Consider the following 21,475-nt stretch of genomic DNA (forward strand, 5'->3'; position numbering starts at 1 on the left):
CTAAATAACAGAAATTTTCCATTAGGTAAGGTTAGTTACATGATAAATACTTCAAAATAAACGGAAATTAAAAATAATATCAATTAATTTTACTTGTATAGTTTTAAGTATTTATAATGTAACTGACCTGACCTAACAAAACGGGACAAAGGTAGATTAGGTCAGGTCAGCTACAGTATAAATACTTTGAGACTGAACGGACATTAAAAATAATAAAAATTAATTTTAATGGTTGTTTAGTTTTAAAGTATTTATAATGTAGCTGACCTGACCTAACAAACCGGGAAAAAGGATGAACAGTAGGCACTCACGTAATTTTCATTTTACGTGATGTAGTCGTTCAACTACGTCGCGGAAAAAAAAAAATCATACTTGTAAACAAGCAACAATGGTGAACGCGGGAAGCCTACGATTCACTCATCTTTCTGGACATCACCGAATACTCACGTTGGCAAGCCTTCTTTCAACAGACGAGAGGCAAACGCCCGATCGTGCAGCTTCAGTTTTTTTTTTGTTTATTGTAAATAAATATGCAACTCATGAAAACTAATGTTCAATTAGGTTATGTTAGCTACATTATAAATACTTCAAAACATTGTGGATGGTTGATTTGGTTAGGATAGCTACATTAAAAATACTGTGAAATCATGTAAACGGTTTCCTAGCGCTGGATAGCTACATATTAAAAAGTTATTTGCTAAGCAACCATAAAATGATTTTACAGTTTTTTTAATGTAGCTATACTTACCTAATATAACCAACCATCCACAGTGTTTTAAAGTATTTTTAATTACTTCTTGCTAATTTTAAGAAAAGAAGGCTTGCCAACGTGAGTATTCGGGTATGTCCAGAAGGATGTGTGAATCGTAGGCTTCCCGCTCAACGCCGCATCAGTGCACATCATGAAAATTAAAAAATTCCATATCTCCTAAAGTATTTGGAGTTTCTGATCTCCGCCGGGTTTAATGAAAAGAGGAAGTTAAAGAGCACAGAATAAAGGTATTTTCGGATTTTTAAAAATTTTTTTTAAAAAAATCGCCAAAAAATGAATATTAAAAAATTCGATATCTCCAAAAGTAATTGGAATTTTGTATCTCCGCAGGCGGTTCTGAAAAGAGGACGTAAGATAGCATATAATGAAAGTTATTTCATATTTGTACGATTTTTTTTGGCGCTAATACGTACAATACAGATTTACCGATTTTTGAAATTCCACTCGAACACCAACCTCCAAATCTACACCAAGCAGTTACAAATACTCCAAACTATGCCAAGGTCAGTAAATCATTAAATAAAATACATCAAACACAGAAAATATGGATAAGTTTGACAGATGATATATTAAAATCATATTTGGATAGAGAGCAAAACTTACAGTTCAAGGATTTTTACCTGGAAGAAATTGAGGAAAAAACAAAAAGTGCTGAATCTATACCTAGTGGATCAAATAAAAAAATTGGAAAAACTGTCAGAAAAATTTCTTTAAAAAAAAAACTATATCTGAAGTAGGGTTGCCAACCGTCCCGTATTGTACGGGATTTCCCGTATTCTGTGACTAAAAGAATTATCCCGTACGTAGGCAGGACGGGACGTGATATTTCCCGTATATTGTTTAAAGTTCAATTCACACACTTCAGACACCTGCATAAAATTAAAAAAGTATTTTCCCGCCTGCACCGCACCACCTGGGGGCCGATTCTTGACGCTACCGGAATAATTCCGCTACCGGATTAATCCGCGAGTTTCATTCCGGTAGAGAGTAAAAAACCAATTCTTGAAATTGCTGTAGTGGCTACCGGAATCAACATTGTCGGGTCAACGAAAAGTCTTTACGGAAGTGTGGCAACGTTGCTTTAACTGTTGACGTCACTGGTAGAAGGCCAATCACAATGAGGAAAGGTAAATTTCCCATGGAAGTGGGTGAATACTGAATGTTTTGTTTTGTTTACTCTTTGCAAATATCCTCGTGTTGGTGAAGGGTAGTGATGGGAGCAGTGACAAATTTTGTTCCTGTGACACGCCGTGACCAGTGACATGAAAGTCACAGGGTCAAGTCACCGTGACATTGTCACTGTTAGTGACCTTGTTGCTAAAATGTAAAACCGTAGTTTTTTTATTAATAAATATAGTGTAACATAATCTCCTAATAATTGTATATTTTTATATATGTGACATACAACATGTAATCATTGATAAACCAAATTAGTTCATAGTTTATTGGAATTATTAACTATGCATTTTTAAACATGAAATAAATATCTTCTATATTATTTATAAATATTTTTAAATAAAATATTTTTTATTAAAATATAACATTAATCATCACATTTTTTAATAATACGCAAAACACGAAAACTTGGCAATATCCTACTTCACCGAATTAACAGTGTTTGTTTGGCTTTTTTTTTTTTTAAATTTGGACAATAACATTTAGTTCAGATTCACAAAATTTGTGAATCATTTAATGATTTTGAACAGAGTAACTGGGGCCCTATTCTTGACGCTGCTGGAAGAATTCCGCTAGCGGAATTACTTGTTTCCACCAGAAATTTGCTAAACCCTATTCTTGAACACTCGCTAACGGAATTATGTATCGGAATTACGTCACAAACTACCGGAATTATTCCGTCACCTCGTGAGCTGGCGGAATCACAATTCCGGTAGAGATTTGAGCGTTGTTCTTTGAAACCATGATTTGTCCAAAATGGAGTCTGTTATGGTTATGAAAAATATTTAAATCGTTTGTGTGCTCCTGAATATTCTTGTCATTATTTTGATGGTTTTCTCCTTGTGCTCCTGATTATACTTGACAATATTTTGATGGTTTTCTGCAACTGCTTCTGGTAACAGATGAGCAATTGATCTCTTCATGAAGGATTTTTTTAATTTATGAGTCATGTTAATTTATTTAAGGTTACATTTAATTAGTGAATTTCTGCTACTTAATCAAAACTTGTAATATTTTTATCAGGTGGAAATTAAAAAAAAATATATCATTTCTCAGTCAAATAATAATAATCTCTGAGAAATCTAAGAAGCACTAACAGGAAGGACGGACTTCCTTCTCCTTGGAGTCTAGCGAAGCCATCCTTCTTTTGCGATCGTTAGTGAGCATCCCGCATCCCGCATAAAAGAACTAAATATTATTTACCTGCAATCAATGTGGCGACATCTGTTGTTGAAAAGCAGAACTACATGTATAAAGTACTTTTGCACTAGATATATTAATTCTCGCTGATGAAATATGAAAAAAATTCTATTTAAGTAATGGATCTAATTTAAAACACTCAATTGGTATCTGGCATTAGTCTCAGTAACTAATATGAATTCCGATTTGGGATCTGACGCTGTATCGAAAGAACATAGGTGTAAGTTTTGCAGCAAAGAGTTTATCTTGAGAAAGAATAAAAGACAACACGAGAAGAATGACTGTGTTAAAAATCCACTGCGCAATATGATAAGTTGTGTTCGATGTAGCAAGTCGTTTACGCGGAGAGAGAGCCTAAAAAGACATGGCAGAACTTGTAACGCCAAGCCTGCGTACAAGCTAGAGGACAACGATGAATCTACTAGACTAAGGAAGAGTGATCTGCATTACGACAATTATTTTCTTGGCTCTTCCGATCTCGACAAAGAACTTAAATTGAAGGAGGTTGATGATTTACGGAAGAATGAAGACAATGGAAGAATCCTTAACGTGAAAAGTGAGAATATATTCCAGCCGAATTCAAGTAGCTCTTTCCTACTTTGTAAAAATGATGGACTCCTAAAAAGGAAGCATGAAGACAATGAAGACACTTCAACATCATCAACATCGAATTATTACGGTAAATTGGGTGAAGACGATTCCTTCTACGGTGATTGTTACAGTGACTCTGAGGCTGTTGACAAAGACATAGACTATGATGAAGCACCTAAAGCTGATAAGATCGAAGAATGTGGCGGTGTCCTGAGACCAAAACGATGGAAACGACGTGATATATTAAATAAATCTGATCAAGCTTGTGATGATCACCGTCTCAAAAATGAAAGTTGCCCTGAGGTTGGTGGTAAAACGGAAGACACCAGAGATCATAATATTTATTATAAACGTGCAAGGAAGATGGTGGTAGAAGAGAATGATTACACATCATGGAAAGATCCAAACATATTGGTTGACCGGCTAAGACTTCTACATGGTTCGCTTTGTGCAGGAAACTTTTCGTGCATCAAAGAAATATCCTTCATACTCATGGAACTGAGGAAAGCTGGCTACATACAATTATGGTTTGTTTTACTTGCATTTGTATAATGTAAAGAAATAAAATAAATAATTTAAATTATAAGAATTTAATGTTTTTATTTCTTGTATTCAGATTTCTAACTAAGACTTAGATCTCGTAACTTGTGCTTCCTTTTTGCCTTTTTTTTTTTTTTGTTGATGTAGCTTCCAAATGTGCTTCCTTATTCGATGGTGCTTCCAAAATGTGCTGCCTTTATGATGATGCATCCAAAATGTGCTGCCTTTTCGTTGGTGGTGCTTCCAAATGTGCTGCCTTTTCGTTGTCGGTGCTTCCAAATGTGCTGCCTTTTCGTTGTCGGTGCTTCCAAATGTGCTGCCTTTTCGTTGTCGGTGCTTCCAAATGTGCTGCCTTTTCGTTGTCGGTGCTTCCAAATGTGCTGCCTTTTCATTGTCCGTGCTTCCAAAAGTGCTGCCTTTTCGTTGATGGTCCTTCTATTTTTAATGTTGTTTTGACTCTAGTATTATTGTAGATGGTTCTTGATTTGACTAGCGTATTATTCCATACGGTGCATGTATATAAGAGAGTCCTAGACAGCAGGACGCTCAGTTTGTTACTGACGTCGGCAGTGTATGGATCACCTAGTTTGTTTAATCTGGTGCATAAATCGCGTAGTTACCTGTTCTTGCGAACTCGATGGCATCTTTACCGACTTTAACGTCGAACTCGGAGGTTGTACCATCGTCTACGGAACCTTTACGACAGCTACGACGGAGAAGGTGCAGATCCCGTTGACAACGACGACGACGTCAACATTGGAGGAGATTTCAACAGATGTGATACCACCATCATCCGAAGTTTCATCATCAGCAATGGATACTTCCACTAATGAAGAGCGTACATTGCGTCAGTGCAAATACTGTGACGCATCATATACTATCACCTCAAATGCTAGCAGACATGAAAGAAGCAGTTAATCTAATAATGTTAAAAGAATACAATTTCAGTGCAATAAGTGCAATAAACTAATTTCACGTCTTGATAGCTTATATCTTCATTATAAAAATGCTCCGAGAAAGTTAAGTGCGAGTATAATGAACATGGTTATTGTTTTGACTCATGTGTTGTACCAGCTGATGGACTATATAAGTGAGACCCTGGTGATATGAACTTCAGTCCGTCTCTGACTGCGGTGATGAACGGATCGGATAGTTAGACTTGTGTAACATAATAGACCGGTATCTAGCTATTCTTGAGAACTCGATGGCATCATTACCACTATCTACACCAACCTGGATCGAACGTCTACCATCATCAGTGCAGAGCACGATGACAACGATGTCTACAGCTACACCTGCTCTCTCAGCACAGCAGGAGATTTCGACGCGTGCAACATCTTCTGCAGAGCAGACCTCAACGGCTTCAGAAGTTAACATGTCAGCAGTGTTACAATGGTTGTCAACTATTCCAGTGCCATTGATGAAGGAAGGAGCATCCAGCGGTGTTCCATCACCCGACTGCACGTACTGTGAGAAGATCAAAAACTTGGAATTACGGGATCATGTAATACACAATTGTAGTAATAACTCTGAACGCATTAAATATCAGTGCAACAGGTGTTTAAGCAAGTTTGTACAATATGGAAGATTAAAACGGCACCTCAGGAATTGCGATAGACTGGCTGTACATTCATCGGAATCAAGCTGTATATTTTGTAACAAAACATTGGCAAATATTCAAAGTGCACAACGACACGAAATATATCACTGTCCTTTTAATGAAGTCGATAATTCGTCTTTGTGTGAAAATTATGGTGTACCAATATGTCGACCTGATAAACTGAATAGACATTTACGAACATGTAAAAGACTTACTTCATCCATTAAGCAGACTGTTTGAATCAAGGAATCCACAAAACTTTAGTACTTTGACTGTGTATTTTTTTTGTATTTGTAGTAGTGTAGTACTTATGTAATAAAAGTTTTTTTTAAAGAACTTACGGTGTTTTTTATCATATAACCTGCCACTTTAGTGGTACTTTTTTAAAATATTAAAGTTGTTTCGTATCGGTCAGGGATCGAACCAAGGACCTAAGTCGTTCTAATCAATCAGTATATAGATTACAAATTTATTTAATGAATTTTTAACTTTTTCCCGAATATCTAGCATTAAAATTACGCATTTCCAATATGGTGGTCTTGATGTCTGATAGGATGATGGTCGTAGAGGATTCAGAGTCTCTTTACGAATGTTGAACATGGTTTATCGAAATTATTATTTTTTTACATAAAATTAAACATTATTGCATCGATCGGGTATCGAACCGAGGACAGGAATCATTGGAATCAATATGTAAATTAATGAGTGATTTATTTAATGAATTTTGGAACTTTTCCCGCATCTCTAGCATTAAAATTACGGATTTTCAAGATGGCGTCCAAATTTCAAGATGGTGGGCACCTTAGTAATAAGAAATTATTACTACACTCTAGCAGGTGAGAATTAAACTAACATGGTGTCAGCTCACTCTCGCCGACGATACAATGATGATGGCTTCCAGCATCGAAGACAAGATGGCGGACATGACGTCACACTAGGTGACGATATATATGCTTTGAAAAAAAGTGGTGGGAGTCTGTCTGCCTGCATCCACCACTGAGGAAGGAGCCTGTCGCCATTTTTAATTATTTTTTTTTTCACTCGCCGGGTTCGAACCGAGGACTCCGAGCTCCGTGTCGTAAATGTTTATTTTTTAATAAAATTTTATTAAAATTTTATTACTGAATTTTTTTATAATATTTAAAAAAAATTATTAAAATCGGATAATAAATAAAGATTTTAAAGATGGCGACCGTAGCGGAAATTGCAACGGTGACGTCATAATCCATGATGACGTCAGAGGCTTATCGGAGGCTGTCGACATGGATGCTTAAGCCTACATATGGACATTTCTAGCCGCCGGGATTTTTAAGGACTAAAAACGGGAAAATTTCCCTCGAAACGGGAATTTTTCCCTCAAAAAGAGAAATTTTTAATTTGTGGAATTTTTTGAGATTTTTTGGCGGAACTTTTTTTCAAAAAAATTGAAATTTTGGAGATTTGAGGAATTTTGGGCAAATTTTGCCTATTTTGTCGGATTTTGAGGGTCAAAGGTCCATTTCCTACTTGTCCCGTTACGCTGTGTCCCGTTACGCTCATCCAAGATGGCCGCCGTGACAACACAATTCAACATGGCGGACCGACAATCTTCAATCCACACCCAGGACCCAGTTTCCGGATCGGCCAATATATACTCCTAAAAGCTAATCTTGCATTTTTTTTACTATTAATGTCAGTTATACTATATAAAACAACATGGCATATGTTTACAATGACTAATAATTTCCATAACATTTAACTCACACGCGCTGAACTTTCCTAACAGCACACCCTGACATAAACACATGTTTAAACTTATTTAGTAAAATAGAATATATATTGAGGTGTAGTAAACTTACATTTCACAATTTCATACCATACGTAATTCTGAAAATCTGATACTCAGCACTCACGAAAACACAGACACATCATGGACACAAACATTCGAAGTTTGAACTGGACAAAATTCTGGTATTTTGGCGTACCAGGATGGGAAAAATCTGGTACCTGGTACCAAGGATAAAATTTTGGTACAAATACCAAATATCTGGTACATCTGGTAACACTGTCCAGAAGGTTGAGTGAATCGTAGGCTTCCCGCGTTCACCATTGTTGCTTGTTTACAAAAATGATTTTTTTTTTTCCGCGGCGTAGTTGAACGACCACATCATGTAAAAAGAAAATTACGTGAGTTCCAACTGTTCATTCTTTGTCCCGTTTTGTTAGGTCAGGTCAGTTACATTATAAATACTTAAAACTATACAAGTAAAATTAATTGATATTATTTTTAATTTCCGTTTATTTTGAAGTATTTATCATGTAACTAACCTTACCTAATGGAAAATTTCTGTTATTTAGGCATTCACGCACACACGGCAAAATATAAAATGTCGGCGGTCGAATGATTACATAGGGCTTGTATTGCAAAATAAGAACGGCGATATCTCCCAAAGTAATTGGAATTTCTTATCTCCGCAGGCTGTAATGAAAAGAGGACGTAAAAGAGCATATAATGAAAGTTATTTCAGATTTTTAAATTTTTTTTGGCGCTAATCCGTACACTACATATTTACCTCTTTATGTATTAAATTCATCACTCAAAAAAATCATTAGGCCAATACAAAAAATTTTAATATTTCAACCAGGTACATAATTTATTTTCAGATACAAAAACTGCTAAAATAGCACCAATTTGCATCTAGAAATTTAAATTTTTCCAGGGGAGGGCCCCCCCGCTGTATTAAGTGATTCAGTGCCCCTTATGGTAGAGGTGGGTCGAAAAGTATCAACCTGTTACTTTGTCACTGATACGCTCCTGTATCAGGAACGGCAAACGAATACACTTGAAAAGTATCAAGTACTTTAGTATCAGTTCAGAATTCGCTTGAACAACACCACGGCCAATGTGCGCAGAACCCGATCGCAGATGACGGTCACTTGGGCGGAGCTTGTGAAAGGGGAGGGAGCAGGAACGACGAATAAGGGATTAAGAAGGGAAATAATGTAGGGGAGGAAGCGCAGGGGAAGGCGTTGAAGGAGAGGCGAATAGCGAAATTGTTACGAGTCGTTTGGTTATTGTCCCACATCAAAGTACGCTCAGTGCGCAGTGCGTGCACAGTCTCGTTCAATAATAAAACTAATGAAATTTTAATATTAAAAAGTACATTAATACAAGATATAATATTTATATTTGTGCACCTAACAGCTATGAAAATGCAAATAAATTCTCAGTTGACACTAATAACAGATGTAATCAACATATGGACATTTTTTTCGAAAACAATTAGTAACTAGTGTTTTCATACATTAAAAGATTACGATTTTATCAAAAATTAAAAATAAAAAAACAGATACGTACATTAGTGAGCATACTATATCAATGTTTACGTTTCAAATGTTTCTTCAGATTAGTCAATGATGATTTATAACTCAGTTTTTGTTTACACAAATTACAATTAGCAAACTCATTATTTTCCGTATAAAAATTCCACACAAATGAAGTCTTTTTCCTGCACTTATCCATTCCTTATTTCACTATAAAGATACTAACTACAAAGCATGACAGCCCGCAACAATGTACATGGTGGTAATTAATACACGGCCAGGACGAACTGCAGTGAATGTTGAACTGATTGATACTGGCTGTTTCAGGCGGCATGAGAGTAACAGATGTAGAGAATTACTGGGCGAGATGAATAATGTATCAGATACAACGATACCTTTTTACGCTGGTGATGACGGCACGGAGGATGTGTACCTTGTAACGAGAATGCTGATACCTTGTCGCTTCCTGGGACCGCTACTGCTCTGAAACAAAAGTATCAGATACTTGTAACTAGGTACATTACTGTATCAGTATCAGGTTGGAACAGATACCGAAAATTGCTGTAACAACCCACCTCTACCTTATGGTCAGGTTGAAATAGTTGGTAACCCTAATCTGAAGCTCAAAATTTTGGGAAAATTGCAAAAGATTTCATAATTGAGAAATTCACGGGCAGAAACTCAAATGCTTACCAGTGGATTAAAGATTTCAACAAAGAATGTGAACGTTTCCTAATCAAAGAAGACAAAAATAAAATAGAAATTTTAAAACATTCCTTAGAATACTCCCGTGTAGTTTGGTACAACTGCATGCAAATTAAACTTACAGTGGAATCGCACCGGAACAAATGGGAGAAAAATTTTTTTGAGACATTTGCAAACAAAGGATGGACACCCATCAGATATGCTGACTTAGAATAAACATCAATGACTTCCCGAATATATTGATTTTCATAGCAGGATATTGAAATTATTGAGTACTGTAGTTTATTGGATATATATTTTAGAAGCAGCCAATATCTACTCAAATTCACTTTAATAGTAAAGTCATGTAATAAATAAAAAATTGAGCCACATCTACAGACACTTCTGAGATAAAACAATATTTATCGATTTTATTTTAACTGCAGCCAATATCTATTCAAAATCTACTTTGCCGTCGTCCGGGGTCTCGGGCTCGAGTCCCGGTGCGGTTCCTAGCGGGAGTGGCTGTTGCAAATGTAATGAGTCCGGGTGGGCGCCAGACTAGTTCTGGTGCTAGTCGGTAGTTGGGTCGTGGGGTCGATTGCCCTGCGTGGCCCACTAGGACCGTCGGCGATGTTGCGTGGGTTTGAGGGATTCCCTACTCGGCGGTGGTTGGGAATAGCAGGTTTAAAGAAGCGTACGCTGAAGTGGGTTAATAAATGACGTGCGTCATTTATTCAGTCGACAGTGGCTCTGGTGTATCCATACAGCACAAAATGTTACAGATATGTTTCAGAAATATAACTTTTGAAACATTGTAACATGTTTGAAACATTTCGCAACCTACCTGAAACATCTCGGATATATTTCAGAAACGTCAAAATGTCCGCCCTGTGAAATATTTCAATGAAACCTCCCTGCAACATCAAATGGTAATGTTTCTGAAATGTTTCAATGAAACCTCCCTGCAACATCAAATGGTAATGTTTCTGAAATGTTTCCACTAATGTCCCATCAATATTTCTGAAACATTTAACCGAAATATTTCCATAAATGTTCTGAAATACATATAAAATGTATCATGTGACCCAAAATACCTCTGGAAATTAGGATGACTGAGGGTATATTTATAATTTAAAAGAGTATTGCACTTTAACAGATACCATAATGTTACAGCTGCATTGGTCAGCTAGTTGCAGTGAAGTGCAGTGACTGTGTTCCAATTCATCACAGCATTCCCTCGTACACTTCCTCTTGATCACTTTTTGCATAATGCCCCTTGACCACACCCTTAGAAAGTGTTAATCGGTGGATTGATATGATCTTGTTCGTATCTTCTTGTTTTCGTCAAGTTTTGCTTGTCCATAGTAATGTGTCATTTTTTGATTATATAAAAAAATAGATATTGTAATATTATTTTGTTTGAAATTATTTTAAAGATGTGCTCTGGTAGGGCATAGAATGTAAATTTTTGTCGTTTTTAATGTAATGATAATTGATTATATTACTTAATAATTTGGCTTGTATAATAATTAAAAATTTACTTATAATTTCTAATGTAAGATTAAAAAGGCCTGCCGACAAAATCCAACAATTCAGGTAAATTAATGAAACCATATTCTCCACCCTACTGAGCTTAATTTATAATTTATATATATATATATATATATATATATATATATATATATATATATATATATATATATATATATATATATATATATATATATATATATATATATATATATATATATATATATATATATATATGAACCAAGTTAAAGAAATAATTTAATTAATAAAGACATCAGATGTTTTCCCAGGTCAGCATACCAGACTTGCCTAACATTAATTTTACAAACTATTTTATTATTCTAAAAACAAATTATGGTTATAAAAGTAAAATTTAAATAAGTCTTCAGTATGCTTGCAAAGTGAATGAAACTTACATGAATGTAATAGGTAGCCCAGCATTGGTGTCCATGGTTCCTGTTCATTGCATTTTATTTTAATGGGGAATTTGAATGTGATATAGCGGCAGGTAGGCATGCATCTACATCAGTACATGGGGAAAAAGGGACAAGCTAATGCACAAAGGTTCCATTATTAAATACAATGACAATGTCATCTTGTAATGAATAAATTAAATTGAGGCTCCCCAAGCTATCTGGATGTGATCTCCTTATGCTCAGCACAGAAAGTATGCTAATATTTACTTAATCCATAACAACCAAACCCCACTTGCATAGGAGACATGATTACTGAGCATTTTAAAATATAATTTTCACAACCCAATGTGTTATGGCCACTTCAAGTTTGTTTTTGAGTATCATAAATGAGCACTTGTCCATCGATGTCTTTATCTATATTTGAACAATGTCTTGAGAATTTGGGTATGGTTTTCTATTGCATTCCAGATGTTGACATTCTCAAAAATCACGACACTGTTATTGTGTACGGTATCAGTGGTCTAGATAATCATGTGGTATTACATTAACTTAAAATACTTGATACACACAAGAAAAAAAATCGCATTCAACCTCAAACAAATGTTATAGAAATAAAAAAATAATATACCTATATACAATACACTAACATATTATAATAGAAAATTCCTACTTGTATGTTGCACAGGAAACCGGTATTAACATAATGAACAGCCATGAGACTTGACCTGTGCTCGTATTGTGATGTACTTTTCTCCTTATTTAATGCTATAGTAAGTATATATGGCTGGTGCTTGTTTTTTGGACATTTGTAAGAAAAAAATGTGCGCTTAAAAACCCTCAAAAGACATGTAACAATTTTATGTTATAATTAATGTCTTTTTCTTCTTAAACACACATATACTAATTTACAGAGGGTCTAAATATGAAACAATGCAGTCTTAATACAATTTCATCATATAGCTTTATAATCGACATATTGTTTTCCATTTCACACAAGCTCAACATAAATGAGACTGGACTAGAATCGGCTGTCCTCACTAAACAAAAAACTTGTCTGACCAGCCTAAATGAAGTGAGATGGTGGTGTAGTAGTGGAATATAAATGGGAATGAAACAAATGTGCAATGAGAAATACTCTTTAACATTGCAATGTCACTTTCCCTAATTGAAAAACTTATTGTATCAGACAAGAGCTCAAATGGATCCAGCTTCCCTAACATTGAGTGGCCAGTGACTTGCTTAAGATACAATAGTGGCAGTCCATAAAAAATCTGGTTTCCTTAATTTTTTCTATAGATAGCATGTTAATCTACCTAAAGTTCGTGGATTAAGCTAGGTTTTATATTTGTATTTTAATACTACCAAATTGACTAAATAGCCTAAGGATAAAACAACAAATACAATATGGCAATAGTATATAGGGTCTCTAAAATCCAAATTTTCAAAGTAAATACACAAAAATAATATTAACACAACAGTACTTCCACACAAACTATATTCAAATGAGATCACAAATTTATTGTAAACAAATAATATAAATAATTTTGTAATATGCAGTACAAAATTTTAAAATAATAAAGTTATACTTTGTACAAAATAGAAGGTAGCTAGTTTGGCCTAACTCGTCAACAATGAAGTCATTAGAGATAGAGAAACTTATTCAAACAGACAATAGGGTTTTGGATTGTAACTTCTATGATCTATGCTATGAAACCAGCCAATAATGCACCTGAAGTAAGTTAAGAACCATGTATAACCATAATCAGAAAGCCACACCAGGTCAAACCAGGTTCTTTCCATTTGAATGCTTAACAATAGAGGCAAAGATGCAAAGGGGTATTTTCAATAACAAATAACAACGTAGTCTGAGGAGTAGACTTTAATAAAAAAAAACTATATATATATATATATATATATATATATATATATATATATATATATATATATATATATATATATATATACACACACACACACACACACACACACCACACACACACATGAAACTTTTAACTGACTCTCTATGCAGATGTTCTTGGAGATTTTTGCTGGAAAAAAAAAGAAGAAAAAACAATTATTTTTAACTTGTTTCAGGTCAATTATGACATGTATGTGAGATTTTTAAACATGTAGACACTAAGTTGTTACATTATTTATTTTTAAATTACCATGCAAACAGAAAAAAAAAGTTTCTGATGCCAATGATAAATTTCAAAACTGAAAGCATCTTAAAATGGACAAATTGGTATTGCAACCTATGCATTTTTTTTTTCAAACTTATTAAGCAGGAATACTTCTTCACTGGGAATTTCTTAACATGCTATTTACATTCCTAATAATCAATTTAATGGTGTCTGGTTAATGCAAAGAGGCCCATGACATTGTATAATAACACATTTTAAGCAAAGTTTTAAAAGAAAACTTAAATTTAAATCCTAATGACTTCCTAATAAGTGTCTGTGTGAACAGTGCCTGTGATGTTACATCATTACAATTCAGCCCATGTTTTTGTGCAATAATACTCTAAAATTTCTAGTAATTTTTTGAGCAGATTCTCAATATTATCCTTTGTAGTGCACATTTAATGTTTATTTTCATTGTTTAAATTGCTACCACTACATAACTATACACATGTAATCTAATAAATCATCATTTAATGTGTTTCCTTTATTGTCATATAATGGATGGAATTAGGTTTTGTCAAACTCTCCAAATCAACCATACTTGGTTACTACCATAATTTAGCATAAGAAAAACTAATTTAAATAGAAAAACCAATGATGCTTATGCTTAGTACAACACAACTCGAAGACTTGTACCTTCTCTGCGGTAAAGGACAAGATTTATTTCAATTATTTTGCGCTGCAATTCCAGCCCACCAATAAAATGAAGGCCAGATTGCAGTAATAACTTTGTTAAGCGAAATGGCAATTAATGAAACCGCTGTCTAATTATATGTGTAGGCCTAGTGCATTCACTTACAATAAATTACATTTATGACAAGCCAGATATAATAGCAGGCTTTATTAAATTTCCGTTAATAGTAATACGTAGGCCTACAACATACAATGTAAGTACTACAGAGTGCAGAACATAACATAATAAAAATAATTACTTAACCAGTAGAATTGTAAATTATTTCAAATAAAACACTTCAATATTTATATTAAAATAAACACAACATGGTAAATATTTACTTGGGCGGTATTTCCGAAAAAAAATGTTAAAAATCCGAAAATACCTTTATTTTATGCTCTTCAACTTCCTCTTTTCATTAAAAGTGGCGGAGGTAAGAAATTCCAAATACGTTAGGAGATATCGAATTTTTAAATTTCATCATTAGAGTTGAGCGGTATTTGCAAAAAAAAAATGTTAAAAATCCGAAAATACCTTTATGATATGCTCTTCAACTTCCTCTTTTCATTAAAAGCGGCGGAGATAAGAAATTCCAAATACTTTAGGAGATATCGAATTTTTTAATTTTGCAATACAAGACCTGTGGAACCATTCGAGCGGCGCCATTTTTGTTATTTTGCCGTGTGTTCGTGAGACGTGAATACGTGAATCGTGAATGCGTAATTAATAAAATGGTTGATTAGGTCAGGTCAGTTACATTATTAATACTTTCAAACTAAGCCGACATTAAAAATTATTTTGTGAATTAATTTTAATGGCTGTTTAGTTTTAAAATATTTATAATGTAACTGACCTGACCAAACAAACCCGGACAAAGGGTGAACAGTAAACTAAAATGGTTGATTAGGTCAGGTCAGTTACATTATAAATACTTTCAAACTAAGGTGATATTAAAAATAATGTGAATTAATTTTAATTATTCCTTAGTTTTAAATTATTTATAATGTAACTGACCTTACCTAACAAACCCGTAACAAAGGATGTACAGTAACAACTGAGGTAAATTTTTTTGTTACTTATTACTTGCGCAACAATATCAAAATAACAAATAAGACTTTAAAATTAGAAACGTTAAAAACTCACCTAAGTTGGAGGCGGTAATTAAACACCGTTTTAAACAATAATTGAACTAAATAATCACGTATTAGTTAATTTGAATTCTGGCCTATCACGAACAATCACGTGACATTATCCAATAAAAAAAAATACTCGTACGTAAACAAGAAACAATGGTCCACGCACGCCACAGGAATGCGCTGGTTTTGTGCTGAAATTTAAAAATTCGATATCTCCTAAAGTATTTGGAATTTCTAATCTCCGCCGCTTTTAATGAAAAGAGGAAGTTGAAGAGCATATAATAAAGGTATTTTCGGATTTTTAACATTTTTTTTCGCAAATACCGCTCAACTACATATGAAGAAATTTAAAAATTCGATATCTCCTAAAGTATTTGGAATTTCTAATCTCCGCCGCTTTTAATGAAAAGAGGAAGTTGAAGAGCATTATATAAAGGTATTTTCGGATTTTTAACATTTTTTTTCGGAAATACCGCCCAAGTAAATATTTACCAATATATTTACTTAAGTATATTATAAAAGCCTGAAGGTGATAACTGAATAAAATAAATTGGTTTAGTCAAATGCTATTAAAACCAAAATATTTAGGAACCTATAAGCCTATATTTGTGTGATTTTTAAATAAAGATAATAAATAACCCATACATTAGCATTCGTGTTCTACAGTCAACGACCATATATAGCTACAGTAAACAGAAAACTCATTAGATGCTTTCGCAATTTTATTAAATCGCGAATATCCTGTTAATGCATCACATAAATTAAAAAATCAGACTGAAAATAGCGCACATATAAATATGGCACGGGAATGTTAAGCATACCGACAAAAAAAGACATTCCTTAACCTACAGCTTTACACATTTCGAAGACGCATAAAAGAATGTTTCTATACCGGTACTTGCTTAAGTGCGAAAGTAAAAACAAAAAAAAAGTAAACTAACATTAAATAAATAATGTTAAAACTTACAATTTATTCACCACATATAAAAATACAAGTCCCAAATTCTGCGCCAAAACCACAGAACAAGGAGGGAGATATAGAAATGCGACTCTTACATCGGAAACTGTAACTACGTTTGAAGCGACATGTGGCGCTATCTGTCGGGCGGGCCCAGTACTAGCAAAAAAAAAAATTGGCGGGAGGTTCAAATCTGAAATGCTCTACTTACATTGATAGAATAGATTTAAACTGTAAATATTAATTTGTAAAAAAAAAAAAAAAAAAAACATACATAAGAGATGCAACAAAATAGTATGTGGCTGACCATATCTACTCAAAACATTCAATGGCAGACTAAAATACAAATATATTTTTAAGGTAACTCAAAACTGTAATACAAAAATTAATTGAAAAGGGGTGCAAATCAAAATTTTATAGGGAAATTAACTGTGTCAAACTCTTAATTTCCTTACATGCCAAAACATGAGGAAAATTAAATAAATTGAAATAAAATAAAATGGAGAGTAGGTACAGTTGTATGCATGTACAGTAATACATATTTACTAAAGTACCTAATTCTGATCTGTTGTTTTATAACTGAAGTCAGATAATAATGACATTTGTCACTAAAAGTGATTTAGTTTTTTACAAATATTCACAGATTTTACTTGCATCAGTAGTTTAAGTATTTTACTGCTCACCTTTATACTGCTACTGGTTTCTGGTAAAAGTTAACATACCAGAATATGTTGAAACTGTCATTACAGTACCTCAAGCAGTCTGAAAATGCTCTTTTGGTCACATTGATAGACTTTAAAATAATGTGTATTGTCATGATGGGTGTAAAGTTTTATTATATCCTGGTGAGATATGTATTACATTTTATATCTGAACCGAATACAAACACATAAAATATTTTCCTTCAAAATACTTTATTTCCAACATACTGAAACACAGTTGTGTGCTAGGTAAGCAAACCATCAAAACTATTATAGAGGTGTACTAATTAATAAAACTACAATTTCCAGGAAAGGCTATATGTAGTAACAACCAAAATCTAATAAATAAAAAAAATATATATATATTTTTTAATTAATACCAACTGCCTATTTATTGCATATTAATGGATTCGTAACCATACTTCTAGCTTTTCCTTTTTTTTAAGATAAAAAATACTTAAATAAAACAAAACCAATGCATATCTTTAAATATTTTATTTCTGAGATGTAGAATGTATACAGCAAGTACAAGAAGTTTGGTAATTAAGCAATTGAATGTAAAATATTTTCAATATACTAATACATAACATACATTACATTTAACCATTTAAAACTCTGTAGCGAAATCCTCTTTTCACCTTATAGATGGCCACACATCTTACATTAATCTGTGAAAAATACTTCTATATTCATGGATAACAACATGTTCTCAAACACACTGGTTATTATTATTTCATAAGATTAAAAGCACTAACTTCATAACTGGTTCACTTTTAGTAGGCTATAATACATAACTTTCTGGGGTATTGGATGAAAATATTTTTTTGCCATATTCAATCAGGATACTAGGTAAACTTATTATTTAAAGATATTTTAAACGATTAGATGAGACTTTGCTTTACTTGAACAAAGTGGTAGTTTGTGTGTCATATTGGTGCTGGCAAATAAGGACACAATATTATCAGTTTATCCTAAACATATTTTGAAATTTTGGTTTCTGCCAAGAGACACAAACTTAAACCCTTATTCAAAACACACATCAGACTGTTCATAATTTAGAAGAAAAAAACAGTTGTACATACATTTTTAGATTTCACATAAATTCTTGGCAAATTCAACATTACAATGTACTGTTTTCTAAATGTAACTTACTTTGTTTAACTCAGCACCCATTCACATATAAAACAATTCATCCATAATCTCTAGTTAATTGGGGTGGCAATTTAAGTAAAATCAATGGAAAAATTGTATATCTTCTTCAAACATAAACATTAATTTGATTTGCTCCATTCATTCCAGTCAGTATGAGTGAAACTAGGACTTCTGACAGTAACCAATTAATTGGTATCAGTTCACTACTTGACATATGTTATGTTTTCCCAACAATAAATTCATTGGGTTGAATCTTTTAAATGGCCTATTCATTTAGTATTCAAATATTCTCTTATCATACAATCACAACCATGGCCTAACAAACTGGAATACATAATAATAATAAAAATAATACTTCAAATCTGTAACATCAATTATTTGACACATTTAAAATACTGTGTGTACAACTAATTCAACATAATGTCTTTAAAATGAAGAGTTCAGTTGATCCTAAAAGTATACAGAGATAGCATTAGTAGGAATGAAAATACTGACATTTGTGAATGCACGGACAGTACTGAAATATATAATGTTATTCCAAGCAGTTTGACGTAGTCCCCGCTGCTTCCCCTGATGATAGAGGGTCACTGGTTTGACTCCTCGATGCCAGCTAGCTACTGATGTGACTCAGGGAGGGTTCAGGCCACGTGGTCGGGGAAACAGGGGAGGATTGTGGGCAGTCTATGCACCGTGGAAAAGATTTGAGACCTAATTGTCAAAATGTTAATATACTTAATGATGCGGCACTGCACGAGGTGCTGTTCGTGGGCTGGCCTATGTCGTTCGGTGCCAAGGCACATTCCCGCGCACCCCGTGGCTTCTAGTCGTGACGGATGATTACGCGGCGAAAACTGCAGTCAAAAACCCCAGCAAGGCTGTGACTGATTAGTAACAAATAAGCACGTGAGTTCGCACAGGACCTAATTTTCCAATTTCCATGGTGTCTTGCGCCTGTCATTTGCCCTCCCCTCCCGGGGTTGCCACATGCGCAGGAGCCTGTAGTGAGACTTTATAAGGCTGGGATGTGCTTGTTTTAGGGCTTATCGTCATTTTTGAATTGATGTAGGAACTTCGACAGTAGGCCGAGTGATGTTTAGGAGACAAATTTTTCAGTTATGTATTGCGGGTCAGGCGGTGGTCCTGCTCAGAATGTAGTTTTAGGTTATTTAATTTAATTTTCTTATCAAAATTTATTTCGGTCGCCACCTCTGAAATTATGTTTGAATTTAATTATCTGTGTGCATGTATTTTGTATTTTATTTTTTTATTATAGCATTAACATTTCATGGGGTAGTTCTGCCCCCGAGATTGATTCTTACGCACTCGTACACTTTTTTTAAGATCATTTTGTTAGTACATAGTTTAGAATTCCTCATAGTCATAGGCCTTTGATGGAAACTTCAATTGTATGGTTTACTTAGTAAAATTACATTATGGCATTACCAGAATGCTTGTCAATTACTGTTTGAGTATCTCTGGGCCGAATCCCATTTGAATGATTCTTGCAAGGCTAGCTTACCTTGTTGGGTCTTGTAAAGATTGCCGTTTGTATTTTACCCATATAGTTATCTGTTATAAGCTTTGTATGTATTCTTCCCGTCAAATTTTGTATTAGTGATAAGTACCTGAAGGCAATATTTCTTAATCATGTTAATTCTCATTTACATTTGTAAATGCGTAATTTTCAATACTCGTGCATGAGTAACCTTTCTGTAAGATCATATATCACTTGTGTATAATTCACGTCTTTTTGTAAGGCCTACTTGTAAAATATTGATAGATTTTTCACACGCACTTGAGCTATCGCATTTGTTATCGTAATGTTCATTTTTTTTTTATTAATGTTAAACTACGTGCAACTAAATTCTTGTCATATGTTTATCTTTTCGAACTTTTGAATTATTCTAAACTTGTTATTTATTGTGTTAACATTTAAAAGAGTGATCCAGTAAAAAATTTATAGATATTGTTTAAAGAAATATATATATTTTTGCTTCACTCATGAATATTCTCTGGAAAGTACAATTTCATAGTTTTGAATTCACACTAGAACACCAGTCTTTCTGTATAAAATAATACAGCCCCCCATCTTAGCTGTTTCATCCTGGCAGTTGGAAGCCTGGCCAGGACTCGTTTTAGCCTTGTGAGGTTTTCACTTTATCATTCCTGTGTGAATGTAGAACAATTCTGCTTGCTAAACAATTTAAAAAATACTTATTCAACACAAAGCATGGATTTTCATTTACTGTGCAAGCAGTGAAATATACCATGAATGAAGCTAAAGGCTGGCTCAAAACATGGGATGGTAGGAAAGGCAGCAGTTTATAAATATGTACTAGTTCATCTGGATATAAAAAAGAAGTTAGGAAGTTTCCAATTCCAAAAATTTTTAAAGTAGAACAGAGCAAAAATTTTATACTGGTTTTTTACATGTAACATAAACATTCATTAAGTAAATGTTTGGAAAGGCATGATGTGTCACTAACAAATGTGGCAGTACTACTGCTAAAATTGTGACATATTTAAAAATTGTTAATAAAGGTGCATGACAACCTGTATTTCCCAATACTCTTAAAAAATTCGTAGAAATGTAAGTCTGTATCAGGATGGTATGACTTTTCTGTCATAAAATACTAGAAGACAAAAAATCATAGAATACAAAAACAGTGATCAGTTACGCTAATGAACAGCTTATAAACTAAAATACTATCCCAAAAATCTGGTACTATCAACACAATCAATTTCTATGGTACATGAAAAAACATTTATATACTGAAAAAATACAGCAATGTACACGTCACTTCTTCACTTGTGACTTTCTCTTTAAACCACACCTATACTTGGCAATAGCTGCTTT

At 33.7% G+C, this 21,475-nt stretch overlaps 1 protein-coding gene across 2 annotated transcripts in view; it reads right to left on the reverse strand.

Annotated features, from left to right (window-relative positions):
• LOC134530774 (piggyBac transposable element-derived protein 4-like) overlaps nt 1-16,856 on the reverse strand; it is a 31,779-nt gene extending 14,923 nt beyond the window's left edge. For both annotated transcript variants that reach the window (XM_063365952.1, XM_063365953.1), the window contains exons 1-2: nt 16,775-16,856; nt 9,578-9,665 (exon numbers count right to left, since the gene is read on the reverse strand). The gene's annotated coding sequence lies outside the window, so the exon portion shown is untranslated. The remainder of the gene's footprint in view (nt 1-9,577; nt 9,666-16,774) is intronic.
• Nucleotides 16,857-21,475: the final 4,619 nt, after the last annotated feature.

Source organism: Bacillus rossius, chromosome 3, assembly GCF_032445375.1.
Source record: "Bacillus rossius redtenbacheri isolate Brsri chromosome 3, Brsri_v3, whole genome shotgun sequence".
Taxonomy (NCBI): Eukaryota; Metazoa; Arthropoda; class Insecta; order Phasmatodea; family Bacillidae; genus Bacillus; species Bacillus rossius.